This window comes from Mus musculus, chromosome 4 (genome assembly GCF_000001635.26).
Source record: "Mus musculus strain C57BL/6J chromosome 4, GRCm38.p6 C57BL/6J".
Taxonomy (NCBI): domain Eukaryota; kingdom Metazoa; phylum Chordata; class Mammalia; order Rodentia; family Muridae; genus Mus; species Mus musculus.
The window spans coordinates 76,588,843-76,605,629 of NC_000070.6; the positions used below are offsets into that span (position 1 = coordinate 76,588,843).

The window sequence follows — 16,787 nt, forward strand, 5'->3', positions numbered from 1 at the left end:
ATCCATCTCAGTGAAGCCCGCAAATGAAAACTAAGCCCTAATAGCAACCGATTATAAAATAATAAATACTTGTTGCATTAGCATCTAAGCTTGTGTAATTTGTTTCACTACATTAAAAAACAGCATAGCTAATGAACAGGGGCTGAGTGCCATGCGATGTCTTCTTAAATCCACATACTGAAGGAAGTCAAGAGAAATGATTTCTAATACAAGTGGCCAAGACAAGAAAGAACTGAGTAAGATAGTTCCATTCACAGGCAAGCAAGGGAAACTCTGACTATGCTTAGTGCATACAGAGAACACACCAGACTGTAAGGAGACTCATGAACTGTGCAATTGTTATAAACCTTCTTTATTTGATGTATTATGCATGTTTTGTCTGTCTGCTTTCCAGGATAAGAAATCCCCTTCTCTGCCATATTAGGGTATACAGCCTGGAAATGCATCCAGTAACACCACACAACTCATCCATGCTAAAATTCTATGGCATACAATCTATGTCTACATTGACATGACTGTTGGTGTCATCGTGGGTGATTTCAGCAAAGCATTCCGTGTCTGATATTTTTGAATGAAATAGAAAAACATCACAGATCATACCAACAGAGGCAGAAAGAAATGAATTTTGAAAGGAATGCATCTAGTAAATATACCTTTCTTAAAAAGTGAACAATGACATTTGAAAATTTTTGTCAGTTTTTAAGCTCTATGCTTCCCCTAATATCTGAAGCTTCAGGAGTTTATGTCTCAGTAACAAAAAGCTTCTAAACTCTGATGCATTAGAAAGAACTTCTGTAGCAATAATTAATGTATGAGGCCAAGAACAGTAGAATTAATCTTGGAAATGGAAAATGAATGTGCCATGGGAGTTCCCATAGGGTAGCACTGACTTGTTGGGTCTCATTATTGATCATCGGTGATAGCAACAGAGTGATCACTCACAAAGGCAGACCTAATAATAGCCTCAAATATGGAAGAATCTTCACTCACTGCCTGTTCTGGAAATAGGCCATGTTAAATGATTATTATTTTTTCCCACAGAGCAGAAGCAACAAGCCTCCACTTCATTTCCCCAGTGCATTGTAAATGCACCCGAGACCAGCTGATTCACTTTTAGAAAATTGTTTCCTTTGGTATTAACTTTCTTCAAGATATAAAACTTGTGGTTCAGAAAGTATGAGTTTAGAACTCTTCCATGATTCCCCTGTATGTGGGCACTGTACTCTACCCATATCCAGATGCCCAAGAAATATGAACCTCAGGGAATAGTTGGTTATAGCAGTCACAAGAAAGTGACCACTGTGTTTTTTTCAGTGGTAGCAAGGAGAGGCCATTGCCACCATTGGCTCAATCACTGGAATCCTACTACTGTAGCCTTTCCAACTTAATATGGAGTCTCACTGAAAGTGTTGATGCCAAGGTTGTGATGTCTAGATATAGTGGATCATGCGATAGCTCTAAGCAGCTTCTACCAGCAGGTACTGTGTTATCATGTGTGAGCTCTTGACTTCTGTGCCTTTGCCATCTTGATGTCATCATCATCAGTTGTAGCTGTAGCCAAAGAACCATTTTTACTGTACAAACAAACCATAGGCTCTCTGTAAAAATCCAAATGGTGACCCAAAGTGGTGCAAATGCAAAATAAACAGTGCCTTGTCTCACTGTTGTTTCTTCCTGAAAGCATTTTTAAATCGATATTTTAAAATAAAGCTCCTACCTAACCACATGATAATGTTAAACTCTCATAATCTAGATGAAATCATGCAGTAATTGTGCAGTTGGGCTTCTTCCTTCTGATTAAACTCCAGTCTTTCTTAATAACAAGCGTTCATATTTTAGGCATCCCCCCACCAACCCCCTGAGATGAACCAATGGTACTTTTGTCTTTGAACTGAACTGAGTGTCATAAGAGTGTGAAGGATACAAATGTGAGCACACAGAATGATAAGATCACAACCCAAAGGAAAGTTGCATATCCTGGTAGAAATTCTTTAAGAGGAATGATCTAAAGCGGAAGAGTGTGTTTACCTATAGTAATGACAGGGCAGCTGGAATGAGATCATGCTAACTTTACTGTTTCTTCTCTCATGTGCTGTGTTTACAGCAGACACAATCTCAGGAAGAAGAACATGGCCTTGCAAGAACTGTACAATGAAAAGTGCATTTTAAACACTTTCTACCTCTTGTTTCTGATGTGACAATGACAACTCAAAATTGTGTTTAGACAGACAGATGACACATAATATAGATGTCATAGCACTGTCAGACCCATACATGTGGGAGTACATGCATATATAAATATAATATAAATAATTATTTATTGATCTGTGCCCAATATTCTAACAGTTCAGGATCTAATAAAAACTAAAACATACATATTTTAATGAATCTGATCAGAAACAATTACTTTTAAAGTTAAGAAAGCCATCAGGAAAGAAACTCTTTAAATTATTTTCAAGCAAATCTTTATTTTTTTTTTTATCTAGAAAAATAGAAGATACTAGTCTTCAGTGGATGTTCAGTGTGGATACTCCCCCTACTAACTTCAGGAAGAAGTATCCTTACAATCACTGAGAGGAAACAGAGACTTCTCCCCATCAGCTGGAAGCAGATGCACTCAGAAAACTTCTTTGCTCTTTAGTTATGAAGATGAAGAATGCTGACACATAGAGGAAATACAGGAGCTGTGGCTTATGTTTGCTAAACTAGCCCAAGAGTCAGAGGAGTTGGGTTTCACTGGCATGTACAAGCAGATTTGAAGAAGCCTGCTACTAACTGTCCAAGGCTCACCAAATTGTAGGATTTTCTTTCAGTTGCTCGTTAGTGACTCTTGCATGGGTTGTCCATAGTACATTTCCTGAGGCACCATCTCATACTGTGCCCCTTCTCAGTGTTCATTTATTTGGGAAGTAGCAATGACTTTTGCTCACCCTTAAATTTTGTTTCATCCATTTGATATTTTCTCTACACCATATGATAGTAGTTTGCACTGAAGATGACATGTTTCTCTAAGAGAGATAGCATGGTACATTTGTAATAAAGCAAAGAAGGACTCCAGTACCTGCTCCATTTCCCCTTTGTGTCAGTTATGCTTTTAAGCTTCCTGAGATGCATCTAAAACCAGATCATCATTTATTCTGCACGTGTCCTAATTGAGGCTCATAGGAGACAAGGTAAGGTAACCACCTAGGCTAGTGTTGGCAAAATGTGGGAAAAGAGAGCCCACCTTTCACTCCTGATTAGCTTGTGGAGGTTTTTATGAGCCTGAAAACATTTTCCTAGACTCCAGACATTGTACCATGTGTGTGATGACTAAAGTTTTTTGCATTGTGTTAACGCTTGAAATAACTTTTTAAAAATGCTAAAAAAAAAAAAATGAGTCACAACTACAAACTGTCCCACAAATTTTTATAAAGCCTCTGGGTCTTTGGACAGGTGCTTGTAGGGAGTTGAAATGTCGACCTCTTTAGTATGTCTTTCTAGTAATATTACTTACCTAAATATTGTCAGAATTATAGATGGTCAAATGGCATAGCAAACCTCTAAAATGTGAAGTGGTACCCATTTCTAACATGAAAACATTGAGACCCAGAGAAAAGTGACTTTTAAAAGTAGTTATGAGATTTTGAGAATTTTGGTTTGAGGATCAGTGTATACCTTTTTATTGCACAAGGTAAAGTGTCTGTGCTTATGGTATACGGCAATTATAGAAAGTTATGAACTTAGAGTGGATATATATGATTCATAAATAACCAACAAATTTCTCAATATTTGTTTACTGTTAGTACCAATATGGTTAACAACACACACCATTATAGTCACACACACACACACACACACACACACACACACACACACACACACACACACACACGATCAGTAACAAGTATAAACCTTGTCATGTCTCCGGAGTGGTTCTGCATGGGAATGCATTCTTTATTTGTGTCTTTATTCCAAAGCAAGGAAAGTTCTTTTGAGGAATGATTATGCTTTGTGCTTCGTAAGAGGAACACTCAATTCTGTATGTTACTTGGTGAATCTGTAGATAGCAATCAAGATTGGCACCACAGCTAACCTTTCCATTGCCAACAAATAGCCATTAGAGGAAAACTACAGTGTAATTCTAAGGCTTCTTAGTTATCTTTGAATGCAGAAGTGACTCGAACCATTCTGACTATAAATTTGAATGGTTTAAAATATGGTTTCAATGAACTAGAACTATATTTTAATTACATATTTCACTGTGAGATATGTGGTTTCAATTTTGGAGAAGTCGGGGACTTCCTGAGTACAGAAACATTGTCACAAGAGAAAACAGATATAACTCAGGAGCCAGTTCCCTCATTTAAACATGGCTGGAATTGTTCATAAGCCAAGATTTCCCAAAGCATCAAATAATTGCATGAGGCATTGAATCTTTTCTTCAACAAAGTATATAACTATATTCAATGCTTTTATTTATTTATTTTTTATTTTATTTTAATTAGGTATTTTCTTCATTTACATTTCCAATGCTATCCCCAAAACAACAAAAAAAAATGCTTTTATTTTTAAGAGATCCCATGTTCCAGTTTCAATGAACTAAATTGTCAGGGAAGTGAAATGGTAAAGTCTGGAGGAACAAACAAACAAACAAATAAACCACAACATTTTCTCTCTGTTCTTTCTTTATATTTTTGTTTTCTATTTTCTTTCTTACTTTTCTTTTAGACGTGATCTACTGTATCCGTTCATTCTCCAACTTCTGTACTCTACTGCTAATTCATTCTGGTGTTATTCCTTTGTTCTCCTTATCCGCAGTGAGGAAAGGTTACCTAGTTATTTCCTTGGTTCCTTGGCCCCCGTGCCTTTATGGACACTGGCCTGTTTCCACTTCCTGCTTGTTTCAGTACCCTCCTTACTGGAATGCTTTTTATCCTGTTCACCATGCTTTCTCTATTTTCTTCAATAGACAAGGTTTCTACCATCATTCCATCAGAGTGCAGTCTGATGTTGGGTAGGACGTCTGTCTAGCCTCTCTGTGCTAATTCTCAGATTAGCATATGAAGCAGATTTTTCACTCAACTCACCTAGAAGTCAGAACAGAGCAATAAGAAATATATTTATCTGGTTAAAAAAAAATCACCATGCGAAAGCTTTCACATTCATTCTTCCTTCTGCTAATGAAACAGGCCTAGGTCTTGAAATTTCATCCCGTTCGTAATTTCTTTATATCCATCTATTGCATTCAAAAAACTCATGTATTATTATGACATCAAATAATCTCCGTCATTGAAAGTTCAATTTTGTTTCTTAAACTATATAGTTGAATTTCTAACATTTTTAAAAGGATGCTATAAGCCACTCTAGCAAATAGACACAGTTAAATAATAAAACAAAGGAAACGTGAAAGCCGGGCCCAGCCCAGAGAGTTTTAAATCTTACTTGCTAGTTAGATCCCCTGGGTGCTCACCAGACTTCTCCCTAAACAAAGAAGAAATGTGACAACAATTAAAACGTGAAAACGATGCTATTAAAAACTGCTCATTTGGGTGACGCACGTTTATAGTGCTTGGCTAGTGGGAAATGTCAAAATCTACAGAGAAGTGAGATTTGTTGTATTATGGCATTTCCCTTCACACTTACTGTTGTAAGGAACCATCCAAAACGCCCCCATTTCAAGCCCAAAGAAGCAAAAGTTTTTCTGACTATTTTGGAAAGAGAAGCACAGCTCAAAACTATTCTGTGCACTTGCCAATATAAATTATATCCAATATGAAATAAAGAATACGCAATTGTCAATATCATTAAAGAAATATTTGTATTGGAAAATTTTGGAAATATTCTCATGAAAAGGACTAGTCTTTGCTTTGTAAACTTCAGTTGAGATTAAGAGGGATTTGTTTTGTTTTGTAAAGATGATAGGAAACACTCACTGTTTTGTTTTGTGAAGATAGGAAACACTCACTGAGTTGCTTTGGCTGATACCCCAGGATTTTTAAAATGACACAATCTTTGAAATTGCCCGAGTAATGGGGGAGGGGGAGATTAAGAAAGAGACAGAGAGAGAGAGAGAGAGAGAGAGAGAGAGAGAGAGAGAGAGAGAGAGAGAGAGAGAGTTCAAAACTGAGCTGAGGAAAAGTCTCGGTAAGCTCATAAGTAAGGTGGTGCAGTGGCTTAGTCTATTAGGATTCTTCTCACCATCTGAAAACCTGAGTTTGATCCCTACGACCTACATGATGGAGAGAGGGACCCTACTTATTTAAGTTATTCTCTCACCCCTGAACACACATGATAAGAATAATGCACACACATAAATACAAATAGATACATATTTTTAAATTTAAAAGAATAAATACTAGTTTACTGTTAATGTTATCTTTATGAGAATTGAGAAAACTACAAATCAATGAAAATATTAGTATTTCAGAACTTTAGTTTTATAATCTAGAAGCCACTTCACAAACAGTCATTTTTCTCCTTTGCCCAATGATTTTTAGTCATATTTCTTCACCATGGCTTCTTTCTAATAGTGAATGGAGAAATTAATTTGGGCTCCCAGTAGTGTGGCAAGTAGAGATACTAATTTATTTCTGTACTTGAAAAACTGTTGTTGAACAGATTATCTTGTATCCCAGCATGACCTTGAATTTGTTCTATAGCCAAAGATGACCCTTTGCTCCTGATTATTGTGCAGAGGAGCATTGTGCCTTCAACTCTTAAGTGCAGGGATTATAGGTATTTTCACCATGCTTGGTTTATTTGGTACTCGGGCATGTGTTCAGGACACAGGACTAACTGAGCTACCTCCAAAGCTACCTATAGATTTTGGAAAATTCAAGTGGGACAAGGAAAATCAATGAAAACGTTGCTGCGAGTGTTGAAAGGAAGAGGAGGACATATAGACTGAACTTCTGTAGCTGATGAGTGTATTTATTTGCTATTGTGGGAGCAGTGATCACTTAATAGGCAGATACATGTATATAAACCCATCAAATAATTTGTATCTTATAAAATATTATTTATACTTTAATACTCTGAATAAAGAGGTGTAAGTATGTCATTTATATTTATACTACATTATTATATGTCATTATTATTATACTACAGAATATGCCTTGTATTATTAACTCTTTGATAAAATTAGTGTGGCCAGGTATTGGAATTTTTGTTTTAAAAGAACATCTGCTACTTTGCATGGTTTCGCACATCTATAATCCCGGTACTCAAAGAGTTGAGATGTGGGTCAGGAGTTCAATACCAGCCTGGGTTCCATAGCAAAACTGTGTCAGAGAGAGAGAGAGAGAGAGAGAGATGCTTCATTTCAGGAAGACTGTAAAAGCCTAGGATCTGAAGTGAGGCAGCATTCTCTAGGCAGGTATGGGCTACCACATTAGCTGTGTTGGCTGAGGGTACCATCTCAGTTTCTGATAAGTGCAAAAAAGAGGCTGGTTGAGGCAATGAATGTGAATGTGGACACAGGAAGCAAACAAAAATGCTAGTCAGGCTTTTGAAAATGTTCTGTCATTTTTCTCAGGTATTGCAGATTTGGAACATAATAGAATTGAGTAGATAAGAGTTTTGTACATAGTGTTTGGAATGTCTGTGGAACAACACAAATGTTAAGTTGCATACAACGTCCTAGAGAGAGGCAACCTTGGAGAGGGTCATAGTTTACTGAATGGTACAGAGGAACAACTCACAGTAAGGATGCTACCTGACTGGCTACATTTCTTCAACTTCCTACACAGCTAGAATGAAGTTACAAAGTATTGTTTTTTAATGAAACAAAACCAATTTCAACTATGGATATACTCTTTAGAGTCTTTTATGTCGACAATGTAGCAAGGCATTATATATATATATATATATATATATATATATATATATATATATATGTGTGTGTGTGTGTGTGTGTGTGTGTGTGTGTGTGTGTGTGTGTGTGTATCTTAATACACAAATCTTTGCACAAATACTTGCCAAATGAAATATAATTTAAATACATCATTTTGCTAAAATGTTCAAAGAACTCAGCATAATTCATAAAAATTGGTCAATGTGTACTGAATTAGGAAAAAAATATGGCATGGTTTGCTGAAGATAGCTTAACATTTATATTGTAACAACCTAAAATTTAGCACTTTTATGTACCAATAGAAATCAATGATATAAACAGACAATGAAACCGTAAAATCACAGCTTGTTAGAGAAATTATGTTTTGCAGTTAATGTGGTGATTTTTCAAGAGATTTTCCAGCTTCAGTATAATCCTTTGGAATCTTGGTTTTTATTAGCACTGGTTGACAGTCACTATCCCTGGAACTGGGAAGTTATGTTTCTTCGGTAAACTTTGTTTCTTTATCTATGAAATTGGGTAGTATGTAGCCACTCAATCACATTTTTATTCATTCATATATACTTTCTAACACCAGTAATACTATGAGGTTCTTAATATTATGTTCATGAGTGTTCCTAAATGATAAGGAATTTTCCTGTTGTTGACACTCCCAAAATATGTAATATGTATCATGGTAACTTCATTTGTTTTTATTTATTTATTTACTTTTAAGTTTTAAGTGTTTGGTTTTATTTTTTGTTTTTTAAGACAGGATTTCTCTGTGTAGTTCTGGCTGACCTGGAACTCTCTCTGTATACCAGGATGGCCGTAAAATCATAGAGATCTATCTGCCTCGACTTCTTAAGTACTAGTATTAAAGGCATGCACTACCACTGCCTGACAAAGATTAAAAACTCAGGTGATAGCAGATGCTGGCAAGGATGTGGAGGAAGAGAAACATTCCTCTATTGCTTGCGGGATTGTAAGCTGGTACAATCACTCAGGAAATCAGTTTGGCGGTTCCTCAGAAAATTGGACATAGTTCTACTAGAGCATCCAGCAATACCACTCCTGGGCATATACCCAGAAGATAAACCAACATGTAATAAGGACACATGTGCCATTATGTTAATAGTAGCCTTATTTATAATAGCCAGAAACTGGAAAAAACCCAGATGTCCTTCAACAGAGCAATGGATATAGAAAATGTGGTACATTGACACAATGGAGTACTACACAGCTATTAAAAACAATGAATTTATGAACTACTTAGGCAAATGGATGGATCTGAGTGAGGTAACCCAATCACAAAAGAACACACATGATATGCACTCACTGATAAGTGGATATTAGCTCAGAAGCTCGGAATACCCAAAATACAATTTGCAAAACACATGAAACTCAAGAAGAAGGAAGGCCAAAATGGGGATACTTACATCCTTAGAAGGGGGGAACAAAATATCCATGGAAGGAGTTACAGAGACAAAGTGTGAAGCAGAGACTGAAGGAATGACCATCTAGAGACTTCCCCACCTGGGGATCCAGCCCATATACAATCACCAAACCCAAACATTATTGTGGAGGCCAACAATAGCTTGCTGACAGGAGCTTGATATAGCTGTCTTCTGAGGGGTTCTGTCAGTGTCTGACAAGTACAGAAGTGGATGCTCACAGGGTCCCCAGTGAAGGAGCTAGAGAAAGTACCCAAGGAACTGAAGGGGTTTGCAGCCCCATAGGAGGAACAACAATATGAACTAACCAGTACCCACAGAGCTCCCTGGGACTAAGCTACCAACCAAAGAAAACACATGGTGGGACTTATGTAGAAGAGGATGGCCTAGTTGGTCATCAATGGGGGGAGAGGCCCTTGGTCCTGTGAAGATTCTATACCCCAGTACAGGGGACTGCCAGGGACAGGAAAGGGGAGTATGTGTGTGTGTGTGTGTGGGGGGGAGTTGTTGAGCAGGGGGAGGGGGGAGGGGATGGGGTTTTTTGGATGGGAAATCAGGAAATGGGATAACATTTGACATGTAAATAAAGATGCCAGAAACATTTTGCTGACAGGACACTAACATAGCTCTCTCTTGTGAGTCTATGCCAATGCCTCGCAAGTACAGAAGTGGAGGCTCACAGTCATCTATTGGATGGACACAGGGCCCCTAATGAAGAACCTAGAGAAAGTACCCAAGGAGCTAAAGGGTCTGCAACCCTATAGGAGGAACGATAATATGAACTAACCAGTACCCCCGTAGAGCTTTGTCTCTAGTTGCATATGTAGCAGAGGATGGCCTAGTTGGCCATCAATGGGAGGAGAGGCCCTTGGTATTAAGAAGATCATATGCCCCAGTACAAGGGAATGCCAGGACCAGGAAGCAGGAGTGGGTAGGTTGGGGAGCAGGGCAGAGGGAGGGTATAGGGGCTTTGGGGATAGCATTTGAAATGTAAATGAAGAAAATCTCTAATAAAAAAGGGAAAAAGGAAATGTAAATAAAGAAAAATTTTAAAAATCAACATATTGTCTCATATATTTTATCCTGACCACAGCTTTCCTTCCTTCTTCTCTTCCCAGTCACCATCTCCCATACCATCCACTCCTTCAGAAAAGTGGAGACTTCCTAGAGATATCACCAAATATGGCATATCATGTTGCCATAAGACTAGGCACCTCCCTTTATATTAACTGAACAATGCAACCCAGTAGGAGGATAAGGGTCCCCCAAAGCAGACAAAAACATCAGAAGTGGCCTATCACTATCCACCTGATAAGCAAATAACTTTCCCCAAGAGTCAGTTTCTTTTACAATATGATAGGCATAAAAAGAAAGCAATATGTATCTTTCCGAAAAACCATAAATTTATAAAATTTCAATGAATGTTTAGCACTTAATGATGATTCAGTTTTCATTTGTTCAACATGTATATTTGAGCATTACCATGAGTTCTTTTCTAGACACTGGAAAAGTTTCAGTTTGAAGAAAGATAGCCAGTTTCTTCTCACTAAAGATTATTTCTTAATGTGTAGCATAATCATTAAACAACAAAGGCAATAGGTGACGATGATGATGATAGATAGATAGATGATAGATGATAGATAGATAGATAGATAGATAGACAGATAGAGAGATAGATGACAGACAAGTAGCCAAAAAGACAGAGAGATAGTTAGATGGAAAGTTTCAAATATAATTATGTCCCATGAAGATAACAAAGGGTGTTTCCTTGTTAAGGTTTTATTGCTGTAAGGAGACACCACAACCAATGCAAGTCTTTATAAAAGAAAACTTTTAATTGGGGCTTGCTTACAGTTTCATAGGTTTAGTCCATTATCATCACAGTGGGGAACAGGACAACAGGCAGGCTGATATAGTACTGGAAGAGGACCAGATAGTTTTACATCTTGATCTGAAGGCATCAGAAAGAGAGTGTATAGAGCAAGTGGATGGTGCCACCAGAAAGACCTGGTAAGGCTGAGCGAGCTCAGACTTTGTGAATCTCAAAATTGAAAACTGTAGAAGTGGAGGCACTTGTCAGTGAGGTAAGAGACTCTCAGGAGTCAAAGGAACCTTAGATGAAATGTCCGACAGTAGTGAGAGGGAACTTATAGAGCCCACCCAAAGCGGGAAGGCAGGGCATCAAGTGAGGAATAGGGTTGCCATTCCACAGTCACACCTCTGATCCATAACTGTTCCTGTCTGAAAGAATTACAGGGATGGAAATGGAGAGGAGCCTGACAAAAAGAAGGTCCAGTGACAGGCCTAAAGCGGGATTCAGCTTAAGAGAAGGTCCTAAGGCCTGACACTATTACTGAGGCTATGGAGCACTCACAAAAAGGAACCTATCATGACTACCCTCTGAAAGTCCCAACAAGCAGCTGAGTCAGATGCAGATATGTGCACCCAACCAATGGACAGAAGGAACTGACCCCTGTTGTTGAATTAGGGAAGGAGGAAAGAAGCTGAGGAGAAGAGCGATCCTCCTGTAGGAGGTCCAGAAGTCTCAATTAATCTGGACCCCTGAGATCTCTCAAACACTGGACCACCAAACAGACAATATACACCAGCTGATATGAGGACCCCAACACACATAGAGTAAAGAGGACTTCCTGGTCTGTGTCCATTCAGAGATGATGCACCTAACCCTCAAGTGACTGGAGGCCCCAGGTAGTTTAGAGGTCAGATGGGGTGGGGGTGGGGACATCCACATGGAGACAAGAGGGGTAGAAAGGAGATGTGGGATGTGGAGCAGTCGGAGGGTAGATGGGGGTGGGAATGGAATATAGAGTGTAAAAAATAAATTAATTTAAAAACATAAAATGAAATGCAAAAACAAAATGTGTGAGTTATTTCACTGAGGAACATTTGAGCATGCCTGTTTTAATGAGCTATGACACTTGGGGAAGAGTTCTGTCTCCCAAAGCTTGCGTCACTGGACCTCAGACCCACCTGGATGGTCAGGTTTATCCCACTGCCTCCAGCCACAGCTGCCGACATTACTATTGCCCACTGGTGCTGATCAGGAGTGGACGAGACCTGGGAACCAGCTACCTACCTTGTGTAGGCTGCCAAAACCTCCTTGATTCCCTTCTAAGAGCTACAACACTTTTTGTTTTATAGCTGACCAAGACCCGCAGAACCTATTCATCCAGGTTCTGTGAAGGACAAGTGGGTAGGTACCACATTGGGCATAGCTTGAGCATAGGAGACCTCAAACCCCACCCCCACTGTGATATGCTTTCTCCAACAATGACTCACCTACACCAACAATAAGAACACCCTTCCAAATAGTGTTACTCTTTATAGGGCAAACATTCAAACACATGAATCTATAAAGACCATTCATATTCAAACTAGCACAGAGTACAATTGGTAATCAAGAAGGTTCTATTAAAGGATGATCATTTGTGCTGAGCTATGACAATCTTGCCAGAGGAAGTGGTAGGAACTTCTAGAAAGGGCACAGAAATATAAAACTCACACAGGGACACACTTTGGTGTTTGGAGAACATAAATATGGTCGGCAGGGTTGGAGATAGAGAATCACAAAAGTTAGGAGTGAGATGATGAACTAGGAGAGGCAGGCAGCTTTCTGACTGTATAAGGCTTTGTAAGTCACCAGGAGTCATCAGCTACAGAAAAGCAGCACAGCAACTTGGAGGAGATGTTCAACAAAGCTCCAGCAAGCTAACTGCTCATCAGTTCAGGACAGGCTACTGATGCCATGTCATTCAACAGCAAAGTTAGTTTTTAAGTCCAGGTTCCTGCTCTTGTTCAATTTTAGCATTTCTGTGTTCATTGGTAACCTTAGGGTTACTGCTTTTCAGCATAGTTGATGACGGTTCCTGATTTGTTTCCTTTTCAACATGTGCCTTTTCCCTTGATTGGACTTTCCGGTCTCCACTCTTGTCCCTGGCACATGTTATGTCTAGAGCTTATCCAATAACTGCTTTCCATTATACCTCAGCACTTCTGATCAGCATCTGCCACCAGTCATAGCACTGTTCACACTCCTCTGTTCCTTGGTCCCAGTATTGAAATTTTCAAAGGTGACTGTCATCCAGCAAGGAGATTGTTTCCCCCCATTAACTTTCTCTTGTGTATAGATTAGTAATAACCTTTATTGTAAGAAGAATAAGTAGCTTTAAAACACACATTTCTCAGGTTTCCCCCTTGATTGTACAGTAGCTGTTCCATGCAAAACAAATCCCCGAGAATAGATGTACACGTTGTAGGACAGCTTGAATGTAATGGCCGACATGTAAGTTTTAAAAAGTGATTAAACTTAAGAGACATTTCAATTTACTTTTATAATTTATAATATATTAATATAATATCATTATATGTTTTAGATGTTAAGCTAAGTCATATTAACAGGAAGATATTGATATAACTTTAGTCATTGGTGTGGGCATTTCAATCAAATTTATTCTCTAACACTGGTGTTTGTGCTGTTTGCTGTGTCATGGTCTCATCAACCATCACAATGCACTTGATAAGGGAGAGCACATGCCTGGTATTGTAAATCTGGTGAATGTTGGGAGCTCATAGTCACTAGCATTGTGTCTACTACTATTATTCTGCCACATGGCAAATTCCACCAAATAGCCTAACCCTGCCCTCTATATTCATGTTTCTATACCTATAGATTAGTGTAACTCTCAGACCTGATCAGAGAAGTTTCCTTGTGTAGTAGGCAGTGATAAATGCAAAAACCCACACGAGATCAAAATGGAGAGAATACATATCTCAAGAGTGCTCAGACACAAATGAGATATCTATATCACCTGACATTCAAGGCTCAGGTACTATCACAGAAGAGGGTATGAAAAGATTGTAAGATATAGAGGTTGGGACAAATTAGAGTGAAACTGTGTCTTCTGTACATGACAAACTACTGTACCCGTGAAATGGTAACTCTGGCGGCTTGCATACTAACTGTACATTATAACTTCTCAACACCAGCACTGAGGGCCAAACACTCACAAGGTCCCATACCTAAGTAAGGAGCTACTGGAAAATGATGGTTTGGGAAGAGGGAGAGTCAGTCCCTTTAAGGAAATGGCTCCTAATAGGTAGAACATGCTCCAGGAGATGTTCTTATACCTATGAGTATATGAACAATTCTAATTGGAATCAATGGGCAACAGAGAAAGGGACAGGGAGTTAGGAGGAATAGGAGGTGTAGCTCTTGGAGGAACAGAGGGTGACTGTGATCAAAATACATTGTATGCACATATGAAATTAGTAAAAAAAAATAAAAATACTTTGTAGTGGCTATTCCTGGTTGTCAACTTGACAATATTTGGAATGAACTACAATCCGGAATTGGAAGGCTCACCAGTGACCCTTATCTGGAGGCTTGGAGATCCTTATCTGGATCTTGATTTGAAGATCTTGAGCCATAGTGGCTATGGATTCCAGAAGATTGAATCTCCGAGTTTAAGGAACACGCCTTTAATCTGGGCTACGCCTTTCATCTGGGATTAAAGGTGTGGTGGAACACACCTTTAATCTGGGCTACACCTTCTGCTGGAGACAATATAAGGACATTGGAAGAAGGGAGTTCTAGCTCTTGTTCTTGCTCCTTCGCCCGCTTGCTGCGTGAGACTGAGTAACTGCTAGATCCTTGGACTTCCATTCATAGCTGCGACTGAACCATTGTTGGGAATTGGGCTGCCGACTGTAAGTCATCAATAAATTCCTTTACTATCTAGAGACTATCCATAAGTTCTGTGACTCTAGAGAACCCTGACTAATACATACTTCATCAATTCAAAGAACACATCTCAAAAGATTTATTAAATGCTATGAATGTGACATGGGTTAAAACAGAATAAATGGATCAGAAGGGAGAAGAGGAATTTTTGATGATGGTAGTTTGGATGTTACTGAGTAATTTTTTTAAATATTATTTTGCCAAATCTGGTTTGTTAGTATGAAACTATGGTCTTGTAGTATTTTATTGAGTCATGCCCTTCAAATTAATCACCATTTGTCCTACTTAGTGCTTCTACCTCATGTACAGTGATAGGAAGTAATACACAGGTCCCCTGTGATGGAGGGAATATAGGAACTATTCGAGTTCTTTACCTGTCACACCAGGACTCATCACTTTGATCTGTATTTCTAAGTGTGAAATCTGATCATTGCCTTTGGTGTGTATAGAAATGCAACTCACCCTAACTTTCATCCATTAACACAAGGCACCTGTCTAAGCTTTTCCATCCAGAGTCACCGTAGAGAACTCTATCCTAAAGTGATGTCGAAGATACTTTATCTAACCACTTTCCCTAACACATTCTCTCTCAATTCTTCAAAATGTGTTTCTGAGCAATATTTTATGTGAATAAAATAAATAGGCAATGCATGAATTACATACTGTCATATTCACTCTATTTTAGATATCAATATTCATATTGTTCCCTCATAAAAACATGACTCAGAACTAAAATTATAAAAGCTTACCTCAACTTTCTATTTAATTTGGGTAATCTTTGTGTTTCTAGTATTTCATTTATCCTCAATCATAGCTGAATGTGACATTACAGAAGTTTTTTGAAATACTTATTTATTTGCATGTGTATGTATGTCACAGTTTCCATGGTGACAAACTGTGGGGTTGCTTTTCTCCCTACCATGTGAGTTTTGGGGACTGAATTCATAACACCAGTCTTGGTGGTAATTTCCTTTACCTCTGAGCCATTTTCTAACTCAGATTAATTTTAAATGAAATTTATAAAGTCCAACTTATGAAGAATATAGTAAACTTTGCTGTTAGAATCAATGGGTTCATTGTACAGGATTGTTGATAAATAAAGACTATTTATATTAACTTCATAAGTCATCATTGCCTAACAAATACTTACTGTATTATTTCTATGAAAGAAATTTTACCATGTAGAGTTAGGAACAGAGAACAGTAATAGTCTTCCAAACATTGACAGTCCGGTTAGGATTTTGTTTTTTGGTATTATTTATACAAAAGGTCAGAGGGAACCAAACTCCGAGTGGTTCAGATAATTTATTTCAGGAGATGAATTTCATGGTGGTTGAAATGGATTGCATGGAGAGAATAGAAGTTAAAATTGAAGAGCTTTGAGATGTTATCATAAAATAATTCTATCAAAAGGAAGAAGTATACAGGTAAATGTGAGTCAGAAATGGGAAAAAGAAACATAGGGAATATTTTCAAGTCACATTATCCAATGTGGTATCTCCTAGCCACATCTACTTAATAGGATCTTAAATATAGCTCTTCATAATTAAGATGTGTAACTTCAAAGGCTTGAAGGAAATAAACTGTGATGTTTCATTACCATTGATTATTATACACTATATAATGTAAAGAGTATAACAGAATTTTTAGGACATTTGAAATTAAATGGAACATTATTATTGAATTGCTTTTTGTGTGTTTCTTTTTGTATTTTGTAATGATTAAGGAAACTTCTCATGGCATATAAGGCTTACATTTA

General features: G+C 38.0%; 1 protein-coding gene across 39 annotated transcripts in view; it reads right to left on the bottom strand.

Annotated features, from left to right (window-relative positions):
• Ptprd (protein tyrosine phosphatase, receptor type, D) overlaps window positions 1–16,787 on the bottom strand; it is a 2,270,506-nt gene that overhangs the window by 647,606 nt on the left and 1,606,113 nt on the right. For all 39 annotated transcript variants that reach the window (NR_160919.1, XR_003954893.1, XM_017320046.2 and 36 more), the window contains one exon: window positions 5,425–5,463. The gene's annotated coding sequence lies outside the window, so the exon portion shown is untranslated. The remainder of the gene's footprint in view (window positions 1–5,424; window positions 5,464–16,787) is intronic.